Source organism: Syngnathus typhle, unplaced genomic scaffold, assembly GCF_033458585.1.
Source record: "Syngnathus typhle isolate RoL2023-S1 ecotype Sweden unplaced genomic scaffold, RoL_Styp_1.0 HiC_scaffold_94, whole genome shotgun sequence".
NCBI classification, from domain to species: domain Eukaryota; kingdom Metazoa; phylum Chordata; class Actinopteri; order Syngnathiformes; family Syngnathidae; genus Syngnathus; species Syngnathus typhle.
The window spans coordinates 40,084-65,320 of NW_026872000.1; the positions used below are offsets into that span (position 1 = coordinate 40,084).

Consider the following 25,237-nt stretch of genomic DNA (forward strand, 5'->3'; position numbering starts at 1 on the left):
TTGGGTATTGTGACACCAAACGAGCAGGTGATCGAGCAAGCGTCTGATATGAGAGCATTGTGTTCGTATGGAGCGTGTTTGAAGTGAACAGCAGAGAAGAAAGCGCATGTGTAATGGCGGCCTCCGTATGATATCCGGATAAAAAAAAAAAAAAAAAAATTATCCATGTACAATGCGCACCCCAGATTCTAGGACAATTAGTTACATTTTGCGCATTATACATGGAACAATATGGTATGTTAGTTTGCGAGCAAGCTGTAAGACGCATTCAGATTTGTTCCAAGAAGCAAAAGTGCTCCATTTGCATTCATCTCTGAATGCAGACAGTAAACATGCAGCGTATCCACAATGTCCTCATTCGAAGCACATGTACCGGTGAGAGTGAATGTCTGATAATTCATTCTTATTTTTTATTGGTAGAGTTTGGGCAAGAAAAATTTAAAATTCCGAAACCAAAACATTTGTTTGTCTTTAAAAGTAACATATTTTAAAATTTTTACATGTGATACAAATCTATGTTCAAGCACAGTAACTGATTTCTCTCTCTTTCTCTCACGCTCTCTTCCTCTTTATGCAGTTGAATTGCTTTGATGAATTGCTGTCACAAAGATTCGAGGTTTTTATTGTGGGAGAGATTTGGCATACATTATTACAACGTCTGTTGTGGTGGTGCTTGACACATTGTCCAAACTGTTACTTCCCTATTTGAACACTAGGTGTCTCCCAAGTGACATTAAAAAACTGATGTGGTGCTGCTCGCTTCGTTGCTGTGTAAATGATAACAGAAAAAAGAAATATAAAATCGATTATCGAAATTACTCCAAGTCAAACTTGTTTGTCGACATAATTTCATACATCAACCCCTCACATTTTGAAACATTAAACGGCCATTGAATACCTGCCGAGCTAGACTGCAATTGACGGATTTTCTGAATCCAAACTGGACTGATTTTCTGAATCCTAACTACAGCACATCGTCATTTTTGTGACTAGGTACGTGGCTCAAAACACGATAATTTAATAAGCTACTTACCCCAGGGACTTGAAATTTAGATTTTCCGATTGTCATAAATGCCTCACGAGAGCATGTACGCGTCACGACGCGAACATCACATTCATTCCGGTCCGCCGTGAATGTTGGCCTCTGTCGACGGTAAGTAGCAACACGTCGTCCTCATAAGAATTCAAATGGCCAAATTTGTTCTTTAACGGTCTAATCTACTATAAACTATCATGTTCATGTCCATTTAGTAGCCTCACACGGTCCTTGGGTCTTTTTGCTATCGTTAGCACGCTAGCATCTGCGGTTGCTACTGTTAGCTCGTTAGAGCGCGTGGTCCCAACATATATTCAAACGTTTAGCTTATATAGTTCGTGCGTCTTCTAGCGTTGAGACGCTCTGACGTTGGCGGTGATTGAGATACAACAAAATAAGGACGATAAGTCGCATGTTTGAACAGTGTTAAGATTGTTTGAATGTCCAGTTGTATAAGTTGCCATGTGTTTCGTTAAAGTGGTTACGTTAATAAATTCAATAAAACTACGGCCGCCGTTTTAATTTCTTTACGGCAGAAATGCATGGCGTCTTTCTCCCTGGAGTTCTTGTTAAATGTATTTTTGTATGCCTCAATAAGGCATTGCAATCTGTATGAGTGGTTTGTGTGTGTGCAGTGATCTCACTGCACACATACATTATCACCGTGAGAACTCTGAAGGCTGTGATGGAGTACTTTGATATTATGTTTGAATTACACAATTTTTCATGAAAATTGGCTGATCATGAGACAATCATCCCTGGTTCTGACCATTTTGCGGATGTGTAAAGTGTGTTGTGGGTTCTGTGGAAGTTTGAACATTTTCTCCAAACATAAGAAGATTCACGTTTGTATGCTGTATTGTATCTTATTTTTGATTGGTAGAGTTTGTGTGCAAGAAATATTTAAAATTCTCAAACCGAAATATTTGTATTTAAAAATAATATATTTTTAAAAATTTTACATTTGATGGAAATGTATGTTCAAGTACAGTAACTGATTTCTCTCTCTCTCTCTCTTCCTCTCTATGCAGTTGAATTGCTTTGATCAGGTAAGGTGTGGATTATGATTATTTAATTTCACTAATGGCATCATCAGACGTTTTCAAACAGATTTATAGTTTTTGAGGCAACAAAATAATTCTTTCTTCATGCTCTTGATTTTTACTGGATTTTGAAAATACAAGACTAAAGGAGATTGGAAAGTAGGTTTTGGTGTTACATAGAAAGGAAAACCTGATCTGTCACAAAGATTCAAGGTTTTTTTTTGTGGGAGAGATTCGGCATACATTACAACGTTTGTTGTGGTGGTGCTTGACACATTGTCCAAACTGTTACTTCCCAATTTGAACACTAGGTGTCACCCAAGTGACATTAAAAAACTGATGTGGTGCTGTCGCTTTGTTGCAGTGTAAACAAAAGAAAAATGAAATATAAAATCGATTATCGAAATTACTGCAAGAGTCAAACTTGTTTGTCAACATTATAATTTCATACATCAACCCCTCACATTTTGAAACATTTAATGAAACGGCCTTTGAATACCTGCCGAGCTAGACTGCAATGCTCTTTTCATCGCCACTGCATGTGCTTCGAAAACAAGTGGTAGCTTGTTCAATTTTCAACGACTTTTATGAGGCAGTCTTTTTACTTCTATCATTACAAAGCATATATGGATACGTTCTAGTTTTTTTCTGATGCTGATTAAAGCCCGAAGCAGCACTCCATAGACACTGCGTAGTAGGGGTGTAAATCGCGGGTTTTTTCACGATACGATATAATATCGATATAAAGAACTACGATACGATATTTGCCGATATCTTAAAGCCTGCTGCGATTCATTCACGATATATCGCGATATAGTGCTCTACGATTGATTTTTTTTTTTTTAATAAAAAATATAGAACAATATCCTGATTTATAACAATTCATACGCAAAATCAACAAGGTACTGCAAACTCTTTATTTAGGAAATTACAAGAGTATTGTAGTATACAAAGTGCTTATTTTAACACTGAACTTTGATGTCGTGTTTTTTCTTTAAATGTGCGGCGAGATTTGTGCTCCCTGAATATTTGATCACCGCATGGCAGGATTTACAAACTGCACGTGTCTTGTCCGTTGAGCCATCTTTTCTTTGGAATCCATAGTGCTTCCAAACGAATGACTTGAAGCCTAGAGGGGAACAAATTTCCTCGTCTCTTTGGACACTAGCCATAGCACCAGCCCAGGAGCCGCGTACTAGTTGTCGCCTCCCCTTTCACGCGCGTGCTCGGCTCACAACACAACAACGCCGGGCGCACTGCTCCCGGAGAGAGGAAGCAAGCAACAATGAACTGGATTTCAAAATAAAGTCGCGTCTAATGTCCGAGGTCAAACACGGCGATATAAATCGATGTTTACGTTTAGCATCGATGCCAATAAATCGTAGAGCATTATATCGATTAATCGATGTGTATCGATGTATCGTTACACCCCTACTGCGTAGTGTTTGCATGCTATCACCACTAATGTATCACGTGGTGTAATACATTTGCTGTATTGCGAAGAAAGGATGTTAATGCATGTTTTATGTGTGTTTGTCATACCAAATGGTTGAATATGTGTCATATTTAAATGCTAATATTAAGATCACCCTTTGGGTTTTCTAACAAATTGTGACTCTTCAGTCGTGTTGTGCGCGAATAGCAACTATTCCTCTAAGTTTTTGTATCATTGGTTTGTATAGTGACAGGAGCATCCCCAGTTGTGACCACTGTGTGGATGTGTTTGAAGTGAATCATATTCAAATGTTTATGTTCCGTTCTTGCTTAATTTTGGTTAAGTAGATTGTGTGCTAAAAATATTTAAAATATCAAAATGTGTATATTTTAAATAGTCCTGCAACATTTTGTACGTTTTTTGTACGCAGATGTATGTTCAAGTACAATAACTGATTCTCTTTTTTTCTCTGTTTGCAGAGTTTGTTCGCTTTGACCAAAGGTGAAGTGCGGATTATATCCAGCCAGCTAACCATGCTTCCACCTATTATGCAATAAGTGTCATAGTGATGATGTTTAACTGTAAAAAATGCTGTTTGTTCTTTGTACAACATACAATTAGATGCAGAGATCCTGTCACCTGTTTGTAAATGTGTTTATACATAAAATGTACAAATGCTTTTGTTAGCAATATTACAATCTTTTAGAATTTACTGTTGTGCATTTTATCATTCATGTGGCCACATAATAAATACATGATTTTCTGCACAAAATTGCTAACCGAATTTCACATTTTATTATAAATTGTCATACAAATTTAAGTCAATTTCTAGTATTTGGCGGGTCAGAAGTGACGGTAAAAATAAGGTTGCAGTGCCACCATTTTTTAAAGCTGACGTGAATTACAAGAGAAGTAGAAAGATTGTACCGTTGTAACAACTATTTGAACACTGTGGTTGACTTTTATGCTTTTTGTACCCCTTCTCCCCAGGCTGCCAACTGAGTCCCCCCCCCAACCCTCTTTATTGCTGCTCCACTTTTTGTCTCTGACTTCTTTCACTCACTGTCTATCTTGGATTAACAAGACGCATTGTGGTGGACGTTGACTGATCCCTGTGGGCTGGATCAGACATTGACGAATCAGACGTGGACTTTGATCCCTGTGTTGAGGATCAAACTTTTTTTTTTTGATCCTTGTGGTGTGGATCAGACGTTGACTTGATCCCTGGTATCTGGATCAGACCTTGACTTGATCCTTGCCTGGATCGGACCTTGACTTGATCCCTTGCGGTGCGGGATCTGATTGAAAAAAAAAACCTGCCTTGGGATTGGCATTGAAATATAACCCTGTTGTGGGCTGTGCATTCAAAATATAACCCGTTGTGGGCTGTGCATTGAAATATAACTTCTTGGACCTGGGCCTAACTGTGAAATATTACTACCTCTTGTGCGAGATCCAATTGCCAAAAGTGCAAGACACGAGCCATGCCACGCAAAAGCAAGAAGGCGCAAGCTGCCAAGGTAAGATGGCAACAGCGTAAAAACAACACAGACTCTGGAAGTGCAGATAAACCAACAACTGCCAAACAATTGATGGCCACTGAACCTGGAAACTCTACGGAGGTAATGATGTCTAAATCTCATGATCCTGTAACATGTGTTTTGGCATCCTACAGTCAAGATCATCCAAAGTATGCTGATTCCAGAAACAGTCAGTGTGCTGCAAACTCTGCTACATTTCTAGCTTTCCTGCAGGAGATAGACAATGTGACCAGTGCTCACCTGGACCTTGTTCTCGATCGAGGCAATGAGCTCTATGTGGCTACTGTGGCTGTGCTGAAAGCAGAAGGACGATACGAACATCCTCATTTGGCAACCGATGAAATTCCATCCATTGTGAATGGCTTTCACAAACAACATGTGTTAATAAAGCATCAGTCAATGTATGGTCTTTTCAATTCCTCTATTGCTGATGTGGCATTTATGATGCTCTGTGATGGACTTCAGTGCCTGGTGTCAGAGGTAAATTATGCTCTTTTGGTTATGAATTCATTGTTTATTGCTGTTTTCCGAAACCAACAAGGCAAATATGGCTATTTTGATCCACACGCCAGAGAACATGATGGGCTCCCTCCGCCCTCCGGTGCACCACGTGGTACAGCTGTCATGATGCTTTTTACATGTTTGAACGATCTGATAGATAAGCTCATACAGGTTTTCACTCTGGCTGGTGCTGCTCCCACTACTCAATATGAATTGATGCCGGTAAGTTTTCAACCTATTGACAATGCAAGTGACCGTGAAATGGCGACTGATGCAGAAGCTTCTCCAATGACAACACACAATGATGACGCTATGTTAAGCCAGTCTGCTGCTGAGATGACACACAACAGTAAGGTGGTATGTACACAACAACAAAAAAAACGAGATGTGTTGAAAATTGCGAGATCCAAAAGGAGAACATTTGCAAGACGAACTCAAGCCCACAACATAATTGACAAAGCTATGGCGAGAGTCACAAAACAAGAAACAAGGCGAATAAACGCAAACCTGAAAAAGAAGGAACGTTACAGCCAAACTCCAGAGATTAGACAACGTAAAAAGTCTTACATAGTGACTCGCTACCAGCAAGATCCTAATTTCCGTGTAAGACAAAAGTCGTTTGCAGTCGACCGCTATTGCAAACATGACACAATTAAGATGAAACAGCGTTCTTATAGCAAACAGAAATATACTCATGACGATGAATACCGAGCCAAAAAGTGCAATTCTGTTAAACAGAAATATAGTCATAATGTTGAGTATCGGACCAAAAAATGTTCCTATATCAATCAGCGATATGGTCATGACGATCAATTTCGGAACAAACAACGTTCCTATATCAATCAGAGATATGGTCATGACGATCAATTTCGGAACAAACAACGTTCCTATATCAATCAGAGATATGGTCATGACGATCAATTTCGGAACAAACAACGTTCCTATATCAATCAGAGATATGGTCATGACGATCAATTTCGGAACAAACAACGTTCCTATATCAAGCAGAGATATGGTCATGACGATACATTCCGGAACAAACAACGCTCCTATATCAAGCTGAGATATGGTCGTGACGATACATTTCGGAACAAACAACGTTCTTACATCAAGCAGAGATATGGTCATGATGATGAATTTAGGCGTAAACAACGTTCTTATGTCAAAGAACGTTACGCACTTGATCCTGCATTCAGATCCAAGCAGAAGGAAAACTCGAGCTTGCTTTGGAAAGCCAAACATGATTCATCAATGAAGGCAAATGCTCATCGCACTGCAATGAAACTGCTACACAAATACAGAGTCATTAACAGATTATGTAAAGAGAGAAACGATTGCGCAATCATGAAAGCAGTTGCGCTATTCAAAATTCAGGTAAAAAATGGACCGACTTTTGTTTGCACAGTTTGCCACAGAGCATTATTTCCCAATCAAGTGCGCCAGCTGATCCAATATAAGAAAAACCAGGACGTTGTTGCAAGTTGCCTTACACGAAGGTTTGTTCATGTTTGTAATCATGAATGTAACACATGCTGCAAAGTACCGGATGAGAGAAAAATGGAGTGGATATGTCACACCTGCCATGCACATCTCAAAGATGGTAAAATGCCAGCACTTGCTGTAACTAACCATCTCCAACTTGCAGACATTCCCACTGAACTGTGTGATCTGAATATTCTGGAAAGACATCTTGTTTCAAAATGCATTTCATTTGCCAAAATTGTGCCTCTGCCAAAGGGTCAACAACGAGCCATCCGTGGGAATGTTGTGTGTGTACCATCAGAAGTGGAAGAAACGGTCAATGTCTTGCCCAGACTAAGAAGTAGGTCTCAGGTGTTGAGAGTGAAACTGAAAAGACGACTTTGTTACAAAGGACATCAGATATTCCAAACTGTCACTTGGTCCAAGTTAATGAGTGCCCTGATAAAACTGAAACAAATTCATCCGCAGTACAGAAACATCACCATTCGCGACGATGCTGACCTTTGTGACCCGACGCTCACTGATGATGACAGCGGCTCTGATGAAGATGAAATGAACGAGAGTGACTACAATGAGGAAGACCTCGAGGCAATCCACGCATTTGAGAGGGATGCTCTCTGTGAATTGAACAGTGACTCACAGAACGATGCACGTGGTAATGTGCAGCAACAACAGTGTGCTGAAAATGTGGAAGAAGGTGATGCACCAAACGGTGGGGTTATCCTGGAGTCATGTCTCCAACCAAATGATGTGTCAGAGGAAATTATGAGTTTTACTCAAGGCATTTACTGTGTGGCTCCTGCAGAAAGAAATAACCCCGTAAGCTTTTTCAGGACTCCCAAACTTGAGGCCATGGCATTTCCAGTGCAATTTCCAACTGGACAAAACACCCTTGATGAAGAGAGACAAATAAAAGTAACACCAAGCAAATATTTCAAAACACGTCTGTGTTGTGTGGATGAACGTTTTGCTCGTGATACAAACTACTTGTTCTTTGCTCAGTTTGTGACTGAAATTTACCTGGCAACATCAAGCATGAGAATCCAGCTACGCAAAGGTAAACCTTTTACCAGGGATGGTCGGAGGATAAACAATGCTATGCTGCAGGACAAACGTGAAGTTGAAAAACTGGTGCGCAGCAAGGATGCAGTCCGTTTCATGACGCCCCTGAGAGGCACGCCAGCCTATTGGGAAAGAACCACCAAAGATCTTTTTGCAATGATCCGACAGCTGGGTACACCCACATTCTTTTGCACATTTTCTGCTGCCGAAATGCGTTGGGAAGAGGTTATCACTGCCATTAAAGCGCAACAAGGTGAGGTGGTGAATTTTGCTGAACTTGACTGGGCCACGAAGTGTGAAATTCTGCGCAGCAATCCTGTGACGACAATGCGCATGTTTGACAAACGTGTGGAAGCTCTGTTCAGAGATTTGATCCTCTCTCCGGCACGACCGATTGGTGAAGTCGTCGACTACTTTTACCGATTGGAGTTTCAGCACAGAGGAAGTCCTCACATTCATTGCCTCATATGGGTTAAAGATGCCCCTGTATTTGAGGAAGCCTCAGAAGGAGCCATCTGCGATTTTGTGTCCCGCTACATCTCGGCTCAGCTGCCGGACCCAGAAAAGGAACCCGAGTTGTATAAAAAAGTCACAGAAGTTCAGATGCACAGCAAAGGTCACACCAAAACGTGCGTCAAACACCAAGGTGCAAACTGCCGATTTGGTTTTCCCAGACCACCGTGCGAAACCACAATGATCATCACACCTGTAGCCTGTGAAAATCAAGATCAACACAAGGAGAAGCAGGTGGTGGCAAATGACAAGCTTGTTCGTGTGCAGCGTTTGCTGAATGAACCCGAAACCTCATCCCTGACTTTGCCGCAGCTTTTGGCTAAATGCGAGCTCACTGACGCCGAGTACGTGGAATGTTTGTACATGACCGCCTCAAAGAGTTCTGTTGTGCTCAAGCGAGATCCAAAAGACTGCTGGGTGAACAACTACAACCGCCATTTGCTTCTTGCCTGGGATGCCAACTTGGACATCCAGTACATTCTGAATGCCTATTCGTGCATCTCGTACATCTGCAGCTACATCAGCAAAGCTGAACACGGTCTGAGTCAATACCTGAAGTCTGTTATTGAAAACTCACGCAATGAAAATGTCAATGAGAGCGATGAAATGAAACAAATCATGCAAGCGTACTCAAAGAAAAGAGAAGTGAGTGCTCAGGAGTGTGTCGCACGCTCGTGCGGCTTGCATATGAAACAGTCCTCTCGCAGTGTGGTATTTGTACAAACGAGTGACAATCCGCTGAAAATGAGTTATCCTCTCTCGCTCCTTGAGGGCAAAACGCAGGAGTCTCATGAAGTGTGGATGACTGGCCTGCCAGACAAATATAAAAGCAGACCCCAAACGAAGGACTTTGAAGTGATGTGCTTGGCCGATTTTGCATCAACATGCAGAATTGTTTATGGAAAACAGGTAAAAGGCAAAAATGTTTTGCCTCTGCTGAACGACATGGGCTTTGTCCAGAAAAGAAAAGAAAAAGCTGCGGTCATCAAATACTGCAAATTCTCTGAACAAAAGAATCCAGAGGAATATTACTGCTCCTTGCTCAAGCTGTACCTGCCTCATCGTGCTAATTGCCAGTTAAAATCTGAACGCTGTCCCTCATATCAGTTGTTTCATGATCATGCCTGTGTACAGTTACCATATAACGACTCTGTGGAGCGTGTGTGCGAAATTGTCAACAGGAACAGAGAAAGGTATGAGAAGCACAGTAAAGACATTGACGATGCCATCCAAGAGGTGGAGGAGAGCGGGCTCGTCATAAACGAATGGTGCCACCTGGCTCCTGAGAGCGAGTTGCAAAGACTCGAATGCATTGAGGAAAACAACGCAAGAGATGAACCAAATGACAACGTGGAGGACAATGTCCCGGACTATAACGTAAGGTCAGAAACGTCTGAAATTTCCATTGCGACAGAAGCTGCTGCCATCGATCCCGCAGTGTTACGTGACATGTATCGGAACCTGAACCAAAAGCAAGCGTCTGTTTTCTACAAGGTCAGAGATTGGTGCATAAAACGTGTGTGTAGCTCAAAGCCCATCGAGCAGTTCTTCTACCACATCAACGGTGGCGCCGGGACCGGCAAATCGCATCTCATTAAGTGTATCCACACCGAGGCTACCAAAATACTGCAAAGACTACCACGACTGGCTGAGGAGGCCGACATTTCCAAACAGACGGTTGTTCTCGCAGCCTTCACTGGCACGGCGGCATTCAACATTTCTGGGACAACTTTGCATTGTCTGCTCAAACTGCCGAGAAGTCTCAAACCCCCGTACCACGGCCTGGGCAATAAACTGGACGAAGTCAGAGCCGAGCTGTCGATCGCCCAAATACTCATCATCGACGAGATTTCCATGGTGTCCAAAGACCTCTTTGCCTACGTGAATGCCAGGTTGATACAAATCAAAGGCATCAATTTACCTTTTGGTGGCATGTCTGTTCTTGCTGTTGGAGATTTCTTTCAGCTCCCTCCCGTGAGACAGTCCAAACCGCTATGCGTGTACGATCCCACTCGGCTGGACCACTGGCGTGACAACTTCAAAAAGATCACGCTCACCGCCATCATGAGGCAGAAAGACGATGTTGCCTTTGCCGAACTGCTGAACCGACTCCGGGTGAAAGAAAAGTCTGATGAACTTTCGGAACTGGACAGAGCTCTTCTTGCTACGAGGTACACTTCTCCAGAAATGTGTCCAAGTCATATTCTGCATGTTTTTGCCACCAATAAACAGGTAGATGGCCATAACTCTGCGATGCTGGATCTGCTTCATAAGGACATTGTACAAATTGATGCAGATGACTACAAGAAGGACAAACAAACCGGCAGAATGGCGAGGCAAAGTTTCCCTGTGCAAGGCGCTAAGAGCGAGCTCCCGGACTCGATCAGAGTTGCCCTCGGTGCTCGTGTTATGCTCACGCGTAATTTTGATGTTCAAGCAGGTCTGTGCAACGGGACGTTTGGAAAAATTGTGGAATTGGTCAACTATCCGAATGAAGCCCGCGTAAAGAAAGTTGGGTTGGAACTTGATCATGTGAGTAACACAGCGCGTGCCGCTAACCGTGTGTACATTGACAGACAGGAGGAGAAGCTGAAAAAGCCTGGAGTGACGCGCCGACAGTTTCCCATCAAGCTTGCTTTTGCCTGCACGATCCACAAGGTACAAGGCATGACAACGTCAGAGGCTGCTGTTTCGCTGAAAGGCGTTTTCGAACACGGCATGGGGTACGTAGCTCTGAGTAGAGTGACCTCGCTCAGCGGTCTGCATATTCTGCATATGGACGAGAGAAGACTTCATGCAAATCCAGAAATCACTGCTGCTCTTGCTGAGATGGCAGAGGATTCTTTGGAGAGCGTCATGCCACTCCTTCACGTGATGCCGTCGGTAGATCGAGCAAATCACCTGGTTGTCGTCCATCATAACACCGAAGGGCTGTCTTGTCATGTGCAGGACATCAGGTGCCACCACGAGCTGCACTTTGCTGATGTTTTGTGCTTCACAGAGACACACCTTCAAGGATCTGTGGCTGATGGACGTGCCTGCTTGGAAGGCTTCACAATGTTTCACAGGAACCGAAGAGATTCTTACACAAACTGTCCTGACTTGGCAACAAAACTTGGTGGCGGCGTAGGTATTTGTGTCAAAAGTCACATTGCAGCCCAGGAAAAGAAATACATACAGGGTGTGACCGACATTGAATTTGTTGTGGTGAAACTTGAAGCTCCCCTCAATGTGTTGATTGCTGCCGTTTACAGGCCTCCAGGCAACAGTCTGCGCACTTTTCTGCCAAGCTTGGGAAATCTCTTGCGGTACCTTGAAGTAATGGACCATCATCAGATCTTGGTATGTGGAGATTTTAATGAAGATATGCTATCTGCCTCATTCAAGCCCATTCTCGATTTGTTTCGCTCAACAGGTTACACGCAACTCATAACCACTGCTACCACTGACAAAAACACATTGCTTGACTTAATTTTTGTCTCTCGACCTCAGTGTGCTCTTCATTCAGGTGTCTTGCAAACGTACTACAGCTATCACAATCCTGTTTTCTGTGTTTTGGCCACTGAAAGGTAAGTCACAGCTAAATCATGTGGTTCAGCATTTGCAAAAAGGATGGAAATCAGAACGTGAACGTTGTCGTAAGTGTATAATATTAGTGGTGGGATGTGGTGGGTGATTTGTTGCCTTTAGGTGAGATGGGATCTGGGGCGAAAGTTGCTCAAAATGACAAATGAAAGAAACCTGCTGGAATAGTGGTTGGGGGTCGGTGAGGAATCACGTTGAGTTAAGGGAAGGCAGAGGCTTATTAAAATTTCAAAAAGCCTTCCCTTAACTCAACTTTTTAATTTTTAAAAAGCCTTCCCTTAACTCAACTTTTTATTTTTAAAAAGCCTTCCCTTAACTTAACGTTTTAATTTTTAAAAATGTTACTTTTATTTTTTTAAAATTTTAACTTTTAAAACTTTTACCTTTTTACATTTTTAAATTAACTTATGGTTGAGAGGAGACTTTTTAACTTTTTAAACCTTTATTTTACAATCAAATTTTAACCTTTTAAACCTTTATTTTACAATCAAATTTTAACCTTTTAAAACTTTATTTTACAATCAAATTTTAAAATTTTAAACCTTTATTTTACAATCAAATTTTAACCTTTTAAACCTTTATTTTACAATCAAATTTTAAAGATGAGTTAAGGGAAGGCCTTTTACATTTTAATTTTTTAATTGTTTTGAACTTTTATTTTGAATTTTTTTGAATGTCATAATCACCAGGCGAGAACAGAAAACAGATGAGGTAAGTTGCTCGTCATGAAACATGTTTTTTCCTTTCTTTCTAAAGAGAGTAAATGCTGCTATTTCACTCCTTTGTATTTTAACAGTTTTTATCTGGCGAAAGCAGTTCATCCCAGAATGGAGGCCAGAGGTAGGCATGACATATCACCTTATTGTAATGTAATTATAAAATTGTAACATGTTGTAATTTATAGTTAAGCTTGTGTAAGCCCTCTGTACAATCATACATTTTCAATCAACTTTGCTGGATTGTCCTTTTTTCTCCACAAAGACCTTGAGCATGCAAAAACATTCATCATGGACGAATGACTCCCAAGCAGACTCAAGGCACGCCACCCCTACAACATGGCAGCACAAGAGATGCTCAATTCCATCCCTGAAGACATCTCCAGAGATGCCTGGCTGGCAGCAGCTTGGAAGCAGGAGTGGGAGGCAGCTGGCCCCTCCCTCATGCACAGTTATGTCTGGGAACCAGGAGACGGCGCCATAGGAGGAGACGAACTACCTCGCCAGCAGTGGACCACACTGAACCGCTTAAGAACTGGTGTTGGGCGCTTCAACATGTCTAGTGGGGTCTGGCGGACAGTGCGGCATGCGAGTGCGGAGCCCTCGAGCAGACAGCCGACCACACCATCAACACCTACACCAACATATAGACCACCCTCAGAGGCCGGCCTCTTCGACCTGGGACCAGAGATGCTGGCGTGGCTCCACGACACCAAGTTGGAGCGCTGACGTTACACGAGAGAGAGAGAGAGAGAGAGAGAGAGAGAGAGAGAGAGAGAGAGAGACTCCCAAACCAGGGTGGCAAGAAGCAGGACTTCTCATTCCTCTGTAAGTAGCCAATTATTATTGACTATTGTTACAAAACACTCTCTTTAATTTTGAATGTCTTTTTCAACTCATGTCCTCAACCACCTCTATGTTTTTTCTTCTTCAGTTTTCTATGTTGCGTGTGGCTCCACATGCTCCATTTGTCTAGACCATTTGTTTGGCCAACTTGGTACTCAGCCTTGATGAGACCTGGCCTGTCTCGCCAAAAAAATGACCGACATTTTAAGAAGATCCATGGGACCAGTGTTATTCTCCTTTTCTATTGACTCCAAGCAACAGGTAAGTAATTGTGATTCCAAATTGAATGTGTTCATATCATTCACTTAAGATGGACACAAGTTGTACATATGCTTGATTTATGACTGTATTGTAATGTGATTTTTCAAAATGAATTAATTATGATGTTATATTATAGCACAGGGAGAGCCAAGACTTTCCAAAAGACCTGTACAACGGAGGCCAGCATCATGAAACACAAACTCCCAAACCAGCACGGTAACATGAAACACAAACTCCCAAACCAGCATGGTAACACACAGGACTTCTTCTGATTCTTCTGTGAGTAACCATCAAGGAATATTTTCATGAAGCATTTTGCTCCTTTTCCTCAACACATCTTTCATGTTTTTTTTTTAGTATGTTCTTGGGTCTTGCCTGTGGTTCTACACGCATCCAGAAATGCAGACAAAGAACAGCTTGGCCTTTAACAGTCGGAAGCCTCTGATTTTACTCTACTAAGCCTCAGATACAGTCTGTTTTCTGTTCTCATTCAGTCATTCATTCATTCATTCATTTATTCATTTATTTATTTATTTATTTATTTATTTATTTATTTATTTATTTATTTATTTATTTATTTATTTATTTATTTATTTATTATATTTTTTGCCTCAAATTATGTTTGCATTATCTTTTGTATAACAGCGTCTTCAATCATGTTGCACTTAAACTCTTAAAAAATAACACTGAAATTAACATAACATCCATCCATCCATTCATTCTCTGAACCGCTTAGTCCCCACGCGGGCCGCAGGTGTGCTGGATCCTATCCCAGCCGTCATCGGGCAGTAGGTGGGGGACGCCCTGAACCGGTTGCCAGCCAATCGCAGGGCACACAGCGATTATTATCTATTGAATCAGTAAAATACTTGATATGTTTTTATTTGTTATGTCTTCAGCGTTTTTGAAAGTTATTTATATTATTTCTTGCATTACTTCTTTGACTCAATTAAAAAAACTGTATTTTGTCCCAAAAGGCACTATTTTTTTCCTTCTCTTGTGTGTGATTTATTATATTTTGTTTCCAATATTTAAACAGCTCAGTGACCTAGTGGTAGAGTGTCCGTCCTGAGACTGGAAGGTTGTGGGTTCAAACCCTGGCCGGGTCATACCAAAGACTATAAAAATGGGACCCATTGCCTCCCTGCTTGGCACTCAGCATTAAGGGTTGGAATTGGGGGGTTAGATCACCAACTGATTCCCGAGCGCGGCACCGCTGCTGCTCACTGCTCCCCTCTCCCCCAGGGGATGGATTAAAATCACACGGGGATGGGTTAAATGCAGAGGACAAATTTCACCACACCCAGATGTGTGTGTGTGTGTGACCATCATTGGGACTTTAACTTTAACTTTTTTAACATGAATTTGAACACTTTCGAGTCAAGCCCAATTTATTCATACTTTCCGAAAGTTATTTATATTATTTCATGTATTACTTCTTTGATTCAATAAAAAAAAAAAAAACTAATTCCTCCCAAAATCAGGAGTTTCCGGGTTAACGTAATAAATCGGTGAGCGATTGGCTAAGGCAGCGCCCAATTACGTGAGCGGTTGTCTAAGCCAGCGCCCAATTATGTGAGCGGTTGGCTAAGGCAGCGTTATGGTAGCCAATCAGAGCCGGTGCTCTGTAAACTATTGCGGTTCGGTGTTATTGTGGAAATTATTACTCGCCACTTTAAACTTTGTGAAAATTATTAAGTATTCCAATATCCTCACATTTCATTTACTAGACATTTGCGTGTACATACATTTTCTAAATTTTAGAAAAGTCGCGTACACGCAGATTTGCGCTGCTAGATAAGAGTCAACATTCAGCATCTTACAAAATACACAAATCAGACATCTATTCGTTTAAGAATACCAATTCATTATGTTCATATGCCCATGTATTTCACCATTTAGTAATTGCCAATTTATATTTGGTGAACGACAATTGGCTGCAGAGAATGACGTTCCTGACGGGTCGCAGCCAGACGGTGAGAGTGGGCCGTCATACATCCACACCTCTCAGTCTCGGTACCGGCTCCCCACAGGGCTGCGTACTGAGCCCACTGCTTTACACGCTCTACACACATGCATGCACCCCCGCCCACCGTAGCAACATCATTGTGAAATTTGCGGATGACACAACCGTGGTGGGACTCATCTCAAAGGGGGATGAGTCTGCCTACAAGGACGAAGTGGTCCGGCTATCGGAGTGGTGCGGAGAGAACAATCTGCTCCTAAACACTTTTTTTTAATTATTCTATTTATTCTATTTTTTTTTTTTTTATCTCATGCGCGGATCGGTTGGCACTTTTTAAATTTCGTTGTACAGGTGACAATGACAAATAAAGATCTATTGTATTCTATTCTATTCTAGAACCGCGATCATGGTCGAAAATATGTTTTGACCATGACTGACAGCTCTCAATTGTATAATCACAATTCACATGATGTGTTTAGCAGTTATTATTTTTCTTTCTTCCGTGTGTAATTAATATCTTATTAATGTTGAATGGGGGCGGGGTTGTGCTACGTTCATAGAAATCTGAATTCACAAGGACTGTGATCGTAGTATATCATGAACAAAATCTTAAAGTGCTGAAACATGTTCACTCAATCGTTTAGTCACATTTCAGACGAATTTACAGGGATATGTGTGTCTGACACTCTTTTTATCGATTGCATATCCAAATGTTGCATATCCAAATGTTGCATTTCTGTTTAGCCTAGCTGCACTTAAATTTCCCACTACCCGCAAAGATATTGGGGCGCACACAAGTTCGCATCAGACTTTCCCAGACGTCGAAAGAGGTAAGTAGCTCGCTCAACCCAGTCCGAAATTTGATTTTCCCAAAACATTTATAAACACTTTGTAGTCTAGTGTTGTACTGTAGACCATTGTGTTACTCTGTAAATTAGTATTTACTACTTTAAACTGGGTGAAAATTAAGTAACATCCTCACTTTTCCGCGTGTTCAGACAGGCTTTTTAAAATGTTTCTTAAAAGGCCTGTACACGCGAATTTGAGTAAGAGGTCTTCAGGTCCGTTTCTTAATGTTTAATAACAATTGTACCGATTTGGTTGAAGAAGAGCTGATATTCAAGAAAAAAACCGAAATAAACCTCGCGCACGACGGCAAGTGTAAAACTATTAAATTAGTCCTATGACCTTAAAAATGTATATTATAATATATATTTTACCTATGTCCTCAAAAAAATTGATCCATTAGTAAGCATCTCTTGAACAATATATTTCTTCAAATGGTTTAGTTTTTGAGACAGACAGTGAATGTACATCTTGTCTTTACTAAATATCATTCAGTAGTGCGTATCTCTAAAACGAAATGAGCAAATAATCCGAGTCATATTGTATAAACGTATTTGTACAATTATAAATGGGCAATATTGTTTTATCCGTGTTATAACATTGTGATTCCGCCTTAACAAGGCTGGATGGACACCTCTTTTGATCCATGCCGCATTTGGGAAAAAAGCCTGGGAACTCGTGCGCGGCCAGAAAAAAAAAACGTGGCGCTGTCAATCATGCGAGTTCGCGGCTAGATCAGTCAACTCTCAGCACCGTTTCTGGCAGTAGTATGCAGATGTTTATTTCACTATAACAAATACAAAATCAAGTGTCAACATATGAGTTTCCAAAATTATGTAGGGGATGAAATTGTAGATCAAAGGAGTCAACTCTTAACATCTTCCAAAATACACAAAACTGGAAGTAGTTCATTGGAAATAATAAATAAATAAATAAATAAATAAATAAATAAATAAATAAATAAATAAATAAATAAATAAATAAATAAATAAATAAATAAATAAATAAATAAATAAATAAATGATAGATAGATAGATAGATAGATAGATAGATAGATAGATAGATAGATAGATAGATAGATAGATAGATAAAACCAACAAAAAAACCATTAAACAATAGCCATTTGGGACATTAACCATAGTCCTTCTAAAAGGGTAGGGCTGCTATTTTATAACCAATTTCTGTCATCATGTAGACTAATTAAACCATATATAAGTGCTGTAGTAATTATGTCTCTGATGATCAGTTATTATTTTCTTTTTTTTTTCAGAATGGAAAACCTGTGGACGCTCCACCAACTGCCAGCAGCGGTCACGGCCAAAGTGGTGGCCCTAAAAACCACCACAAAATATTCACGATGGGCCCTGAAAGAGGATGGCACGGTGGCGGCTGGGGCCTCCTACTGTAATACAGTGGTGGCCCTCTGTGATGGGCACCATTTGTGCAAATTTATTCTTTTTCAAAATTTAGCCACCGATGTCTCCGTTGGAGGCACGTTTCGATTTATTAATTTTGGCCGGGGAAAAGAAAAAGGGGTCCTCCTCTCCCGGCACAACACTGCTATTTATGTGGCTGGGGCGATAGAGGTGACACCAGATTGGGAGGTGAGGGGCACAGCTCTGCTGTACCCTCCAAGCATTGCCAGAGAGTTGAAGGACATCCGCCATGAGGAGGGTGTCCTTTTCACGACAGACGGCATTGTCTCTGCTGTAAGATCAATCTCTCTCTTTCCGCTCCCTCCCTTTCATGAAGTAGTGATGTTTAATCTGTTTTTATTTTTTAGATCCGCCCCATGAGGATGGTGATGTCGCGTGGGTCGATGGTCCCCTTAGGCATCATTTATTTAAAAAAAGTAAACTGATTGTTCTCTCTCTCTCTGTCACACTATCTGTGTGTGTGTGTGTGTGCGTGTGCATGCGTGTGCATGCATGTATGTGCGTATGTGTGCATGTGCGTATCTAAATATAGATACATCACACACACTCACATTTCACCTGAGTAAGGTGCCTTAGGGCATCAAGGCCTGATCCCTTCCAAGCTTTTGAAGGCTCACTCTAATATCACCCGTGAGAGTTTGCTGACGATCATGTATATTAGAGGAGGGAGACGTCTAAACCTGCAAGACACTGGTTTTGTAGGACAGAAATTTGACACCAGTTTCTTGAGTATTTCTCTAGCTTTATTGCCTTAGTAATTGTGGCCTAGATCTACATTTCTACAGCTAGTACTAATTTGATATTTTCATTATAGGATCAAATGCAAATAAAGTTGGTCAGGTGGCGAGAGACCAACATTTTTAATCTGGCAGTTGGACAGCGGGTGTCTCTATCCCACCTGAAAACCTCATGTTCCGGTGGCCTGGAGCTCCACTCCACGGAAAATACTGAGATAAAGGTACCTAAAGCAAGCAGTTTTTTCCCATGTGTATAAACAAAAGTATTCCAAATTGAATCAATACTGTTTTTTACTTGGGATGCCCTGCTATCGGTGGCTCATCATCACTAAGGTTGAAGTCAGATTCACGCTTTAGGAGTGTTCTCAAACTCTGGATCACCAACCTTATAAAATTTTGTCTCAGATACAGCTCTATCATGAAGACATACAATTTCACTTGCTTCCTTGACTGTATAAAATCATTGTGGTTGTGATTATGGTCATGAAATTAATCAAATTGTTTTAGGTTTTCCATCTATCTATCTATCTATCTATCTATCTATCTATCTATCTATCTATCTATCTATCTATCTATCTATCTATCTATCTATCTATCTATCTATCTATCTATCTATCTATCTATCTATCTATCTATCTATCTATCTATCTATCTATCTATCTATCTATCTATCTATCTATCTATCTATCTATCTATCTATCTATCTATCTATCTATCCATCCATCCATCCATCCATCCATCCATCCATCCATCCATCCATCCATCCATCCATCTCGTGGTGTTTTAAACACAATAAATTGACATGAATTTTCTTTACGCAGGAACTGGCAGAAGAGGTGTTTCACGTGATGGCCTACAAAATAAAAGGCGAACACGTGGAGCTCGTCGACGCTACCAATGCCATCAAAAAGGTTCCGCTGATAACGTGGAAGGAAAGATTCCCCGAAGGCCCTATTCTTACCCCAGAGGGTTTTTTGTGGTAATTTTTTTTTTTGTTCTATTGTTTGTTGTTTTGTTTAAAATGTTGTATTATTAAAGTTTAAAGTTAAATGCACACAATAGTCATTGTTTATTTGTTTTATTAAACTAAATTAATTCAGGGCGGCTTGGTGGCGCACTGGGTAGCACATCCGCCTCACAGTCAGGATGGTGTGGGTTCGATTCCACCTCCGGCCCTCCCTGTGTGGACTTTGCATGTCACCCCGGGCCCGCGTGGGTTTTCTCCGGGCACTCCGGTTTCCTCCTACATCCCAAAAACATGCTTGGTAGGCCGATCGAAGACACCAAATTGTCCCTAGGTGCGAACGCGAATAGTTGTTTGTCTCCGTGTGCCCTGTGATCGGCTGGTAACTGGTTCAGGGTGTCCCCCGCCTACTGCCCAATGCCTACTAAGCGGTTCAGAAAATGGATGGATGAATTAATTTAATCTAAATTATGAAAATATATTTCACCACTTAGTTATATTTAGTTGTCCATGTATAAATTGTGTGTTGAGTCATTATATCAAATGTATTAGTTGTATCAATTCAATAGATGCTTTACGTTTTTTTCTCCCTATATTTTTCTAACTATTTTTTAAAATTATGATAAATTATTATTGACAATTCCTACACCAAAATACAACTTACATATTTTCATGGTCTGGCTTGATAACCACATAAACTACAACAAAACCAATCTTTGTGGATTTAGGTCACCCGTTTTATTAAATTACCGTATTTATTCTAATTATCACCCATTATTGTCCGATCGCCAAGGGGCACTGAAATGGGCGATAATATGTATATTTTCTTTATGTAGTATCTCACTGGTGTTCTTAACACGAGGACAGCGGCTGTTTTGAGCTACCTCTAACAGCGGGGTGCGTCAATTGACGCTCCATCGATGCGACACGCTACCGTCGCACATCACGTGTTGCACACGTCATATTAACGCGATCGTCTTGTTCGAGCCCATGCCCCGAGAACGTAAGTGTGTGAGGATATTGTTGCGGAGTGACGAGTATAATTGTATCATAGTTTATGGAGAAAAACAATTTAAAAGGGACGTTCAACGCGCTGTCAAATCAGTCATATTTAAACTTGCGCAATGACGTCGGCATGTGGTCGCGGAGGAAAACGTAAATTTTGGGGGGAATATTTTAGCAGCATGGGCGATAATTAGAGGTATCAATGTTTTATTTATGCTATCGCTAACACACACAGGGCGGTTATTAGAATATGGGCGATAATTATTAGAATAATTACGGTATTGCAAATACAATTGCAAAGAAACAATTGGTTGAGGAGCAGTTTTATAGCAGATTTTTGTTGTTGTATTGCGATAGCGTATTGCTAATGCTAATCTGTTGATTGTGTCGCGAGAGAGAGAGAGAGAGAGAGAGAGAGTGTGTGTGTGTGTCTCTCAGTAAAGATATCTGTCACACTCTCATTTCACCTGAGTAAGGTCTCTTAGGGCATCATGTTGCCTTAGCCTAGATCTACATTTCAACAACTAGTACTAATTTGTCATTTTCATTACAGGATCAAAGAGAAATTAAGGTCCTCACATGGTGCGAAACCAACTTTTTCCATGTCAAACTTGGACAGCGGCTGTCCATGACACACATGACAACATCATCTTCTAGTGGCGTAGAGCTCCACTCCACAGAAAATACTGTAATAAAGGTACCTAAAGCAAGCAGTTTTTTATGTGTATAAACAAAGGTGTTCTCAATTGAATCAATACTGTTATTTACTTGGGATGCACTGCTATCAGTGGCTCACCATCATTAAGGTTGAAGTCAGATTCATGCTTTAGGAGTTTTCTCAAAATCTGGATCACCAACTTTGTAGGATATTGTCTCAGATACAGCTGGCTGTCTGTCTGTCTGTCTGTCTGTCTGTTTATATATCTATATCTAACCAAGCTACATACCTACTTACTAGGGGTGTAAATCGCGGGTTTTTTCACGATACGATATAATATCGATATAAAGAACTACGATACGATATTTGCCGATATCTTAAAGCCTGCTGCGATTCATTCACGATATATCGCGATATAGTGCTCTACGATCGAATATTTTTTTTTTAATAAAAAATATAGAACAATATCCTGATTTATAACAATTCATACGCAAAATCAACAAGGTACTGCAAACTCTTTATTTAGCAAATTACAAGAGTATTGTAGTATACAAAGTGCTTATTTTAACACTGAACTTTGATGTCGTGTTTTTTCTTTAAATGTGCGGCGAGATTTGTGCTCCCTGAATATTTGATCACCGCATGGCAGGATTTACAAACTGCACGTGTCTTGTCCGTTGAGCCATCTTTTCTTTGGAATCCATAGTGCTTCCAAACGAATGACTTGAAGCCTAAAGGGGAGCAAATTTCCTCGTCTCTTTGGACACTAGCCATAGCACCAGCCCAGGAGCCGCGTACTAGTTGTCGCCTCCCCTTTCACGCACGTGCTCTGCTCACAACACAACAACGCCGGGCGCACTGCTCCCTGAGAGAGGAAGCAAGCAACAATGAACTGGATTTCAAAATAAAGTCGCGTCTAATGTCCGAGGTCAAACACGGCGATATAAATCGATGTTTACCTTTAGCATCGATGCCAATAAATTGTAGAGCATTATATCGATTAATCGATGTGTATCGATGTATCGTTACACCCCTACTACTTACCTACCTACCTACCTACCCAACCCCATCCATCCATCCATCCATCCATCCATCATGTTTTCTCGTGGTGTTTCAAACATAATAAATTGTCATGAAATTTCTTTGCGCAGGAACTGGAAGAAGAGCCCTTTCGCTTTGTGGCCTTTAAAATCAAAGGTGAACAGGTGGAGCTTGTGGACGCCACCAATGCCACCAGAATGGTTCCATTAGAGGAGTGGAACCAAAAATTCCCAGATGGCCCTAATCTTCCCCTAGAGCAGTGCTTCTCAATTATTTTCTGTTACGCCCCCCCCTAGCAAGAAGAAATCTATTCGCGCCCCCCCCTCCCCACCGTGACTATCCTAACTTGTCTTGTAAGTTGTAAAATGTTGCACATTCGCAAACGTGACAGAAGTAACAATGAGAGCGCCACTGCCCCCTGCTGTAGTAAACCCGCAATTACACTTTATTCTAGTACTGCCAAAAAAAAAGCCTGTTCCCCAGGGTCACGCGCGCCCCCCCAGGAATAGCAAGGGGGGCGCGCCCCACTATTTGAGAAGCACTGCCCTAGAGGGGTTTTTGTGGTATTTTTTTTTTTGTTCTGTTATTTGTATTTTGTGTTGTTTGTTCTGTTTAAAATGTTCTACTATTAAAGTTTAAAGTTAAAGGCACAAAATAATAATTGTTTATTTTATTCATTTTTATTAAATTATGATAATATATTTCACCACTTCATCAACATCTGCCCCCTATAGAGACCACCCTCAGAGGCCGGCCTCTTCGACTTGCAACCAGAGATGCTGGCGTGGCTCCACGACACCAAGTTGGAACACTGACGTTACACGTGAGAGAGAGAGAGAGAGAGAGAGAGGCAACGTCATCCGCCGAATTAGGTGACCCAGTTTATTATTTTGTTTATAGCAAATACAGTCGCAAATATATTGTTTCAATGTGTAGTTAATGGTATTAATGTATAGTATATGATTTTAATCTATTTTAATCTATAGTATTGGTATTTTACCCATGCCTTATTTCGGGATATTTGTAACTTCTGCTGTCTTTATCTTAGTATTCTGGAATACTATGGTTTATTTCGAAAATGTTTCTCAGATGTCGCATGTTTTCCCATTCTAGATTGATAGATAGAATTTACGGTAGCGTTCTTTGGCCTGCTGTCCAAAGAACATAGAAAACAATACGGAATGCGATCATCTCATGTGCGGTGGCACCACAAAGTAGATTGCAGAAGTTAACTCAGCAGCATGGACGCGTTCCAGGCAGTTACTGCGACCGCAAGAGAGTAAGTATTACTAAAAAGAAGCACACAAGTTTCCAACTTGCCGAGTGGACAGTGAAGCAGAAAATAGATTTGTCAAAAAGTGTGAGGAAAATATGCACTGTCTGCCGACTCACATTTTCCATAGTCCATGTGGAACTGACTCACCTTAAGCAACACGGTGGACACGAACGAAAAAACGCACAACTAAGCAAGGGGGAACCTGGACAGATCCATTAGGCAACGACAAAGATGGTACGTAAATATTTTTTTAAACCCTCTCAAGGTTAATATGAGAATGTACAATGGATGTCTATCGTATAGAAAAAGCTATATTAGCTTTTGGGTGTAATAAACGACCAGGTAAATGGATAGATAATACATAAAAACCATTTGTTTGCATACATTGATAAATAAAAGATCAACATTAAGTGAAGAAACCAAAGAACTTTTGGTTTATAGGAAGTTTTTTTTTTTCTATGGAAGAAACCCATGCGCCCAAGTGCAATATGTATTTTCGCCAGTAGAGGACGCTAAAAATAAATGTTGCACAGCGGATGAGCTGTCTTCATCATTTCTGTCTGTAACAATTGCACACACAGCCTTACATTTGTAATGAGTTTTAAGAGATGTGCATATTTTTTCATTGGACATGCAATGTAATTCTGTCAACTTTTAAATAAACTGTTGTTTTATTTTTAATGTGGATAGAGGATTTATTTTTGGTGTTTCCGATTTTACTGCAGATTATCCAGACATCCCCAACGTCAAAGCAGCAGTATTTTTGTCCTCAGCATCCTTATTTTCCACAAAGGTTTCTACATTTTTCAACCGATTCAACCCATTCCAACTTTCAACTGTTCATCTTTTGCCCACCTATTCCACAACTTCCCACTTACCAAATATTCCAAACTTTCAATTTTGAAATTCACCACAAATTCTCCAAATATTCTACATCTCTCAAGTAATTCAACACGTTTCAACATCGCTCGGCAGCATTCCCCGAAAAAGTTATTCATACATTTCGCCTTCACACGCAATTTCTCCAGAAATTGCAAAATTCTAGTTATTATTATTATTCTCTACGTTTCTCCACACTTTTTTGACACGTTTCATCTTCCACATAATTCATCCGATTCACTCCATTCCACTTTTCACGTATTCCAAATATTCACGCGACGAGCGCTTGTATTTTGCTCGTTCCGAAAATTTTCCGATTCCGCAAAATTCCCAAAATTCCGACAAATTTTTCCCCATTCATTCTTAATGGCACATTCGACATTTCACATTTACGTCGTTCCAATTTGA

At 40.7% G+C, this 25,237-nt stretch overlaps 3 long non-coding RNA genes across 6 annotated transcripts; all 3 read left to right on the plus strand.

The window, feature by feature from the left end:
• The first annotated feature begins 1,084 nt into the window (after positions 1–1,084).
• On the plus strand, positions 1,085–5,459 carry LOC133148461 (uncharacterized). Of its 2 annotated transcripts, XR_009712615.1 has the most exons (5): positions 1,085–1,153; positions 2,068–2,085; positions 3,994–4,015; positions 4,505–5,136; positions 5,258–5,459. It is a non-coding gene; the product is annotated as an uncharacterized LOC133148461 (long non-coding RNA). The 2 variants fall into 2 exon arrangements; XR_009712614.1 differs by having other exon boundaries at positions 4,505–5,459.
• A 7,124-nt stretch (positions 5,460–12,583) lies between these two features.
• LOC133148457 (uncharacterized) lies at positions 12,584–15,020 on the plus strand. Its single transcript, XR_009712607.1, has 4 exons — positions 12,584–13,742; positions 13,849–14,021; positions 14,158–14,300; positions 14,379–15,020. It is a non-coding gene; the product is annotated as an uncharacterized LOC133148457 (long non-coding RNA).
• A 5,902-nt stretch (positions 15,021–20,922) lies between these two features.
• On the plus strand, positions 20,923–24,635 carry LOC133148456 (uncharacterized). Of its 3 annotated transcripts, none has more exons than XR_009712606.1 (3): positions 20,923–20,973; positions 21,529–21,672; positions 22,785–24,635. It is a non-coding gene; the product is annotated as an uncharacterized LOC133148456 (long non-coding RNA). The 3 variants fall into 3 exon arrangements; XR_009712604.1 differs by having other exon boundaries at positions 20,970–21,171; XR_009712605.1 differs by having other exon boundaries at positions 20,970–21,171; positions 23,409–24,635.
• The last annotated feature ends 602 nt before the right edge of the window (positions 24,636–25,237 follow it).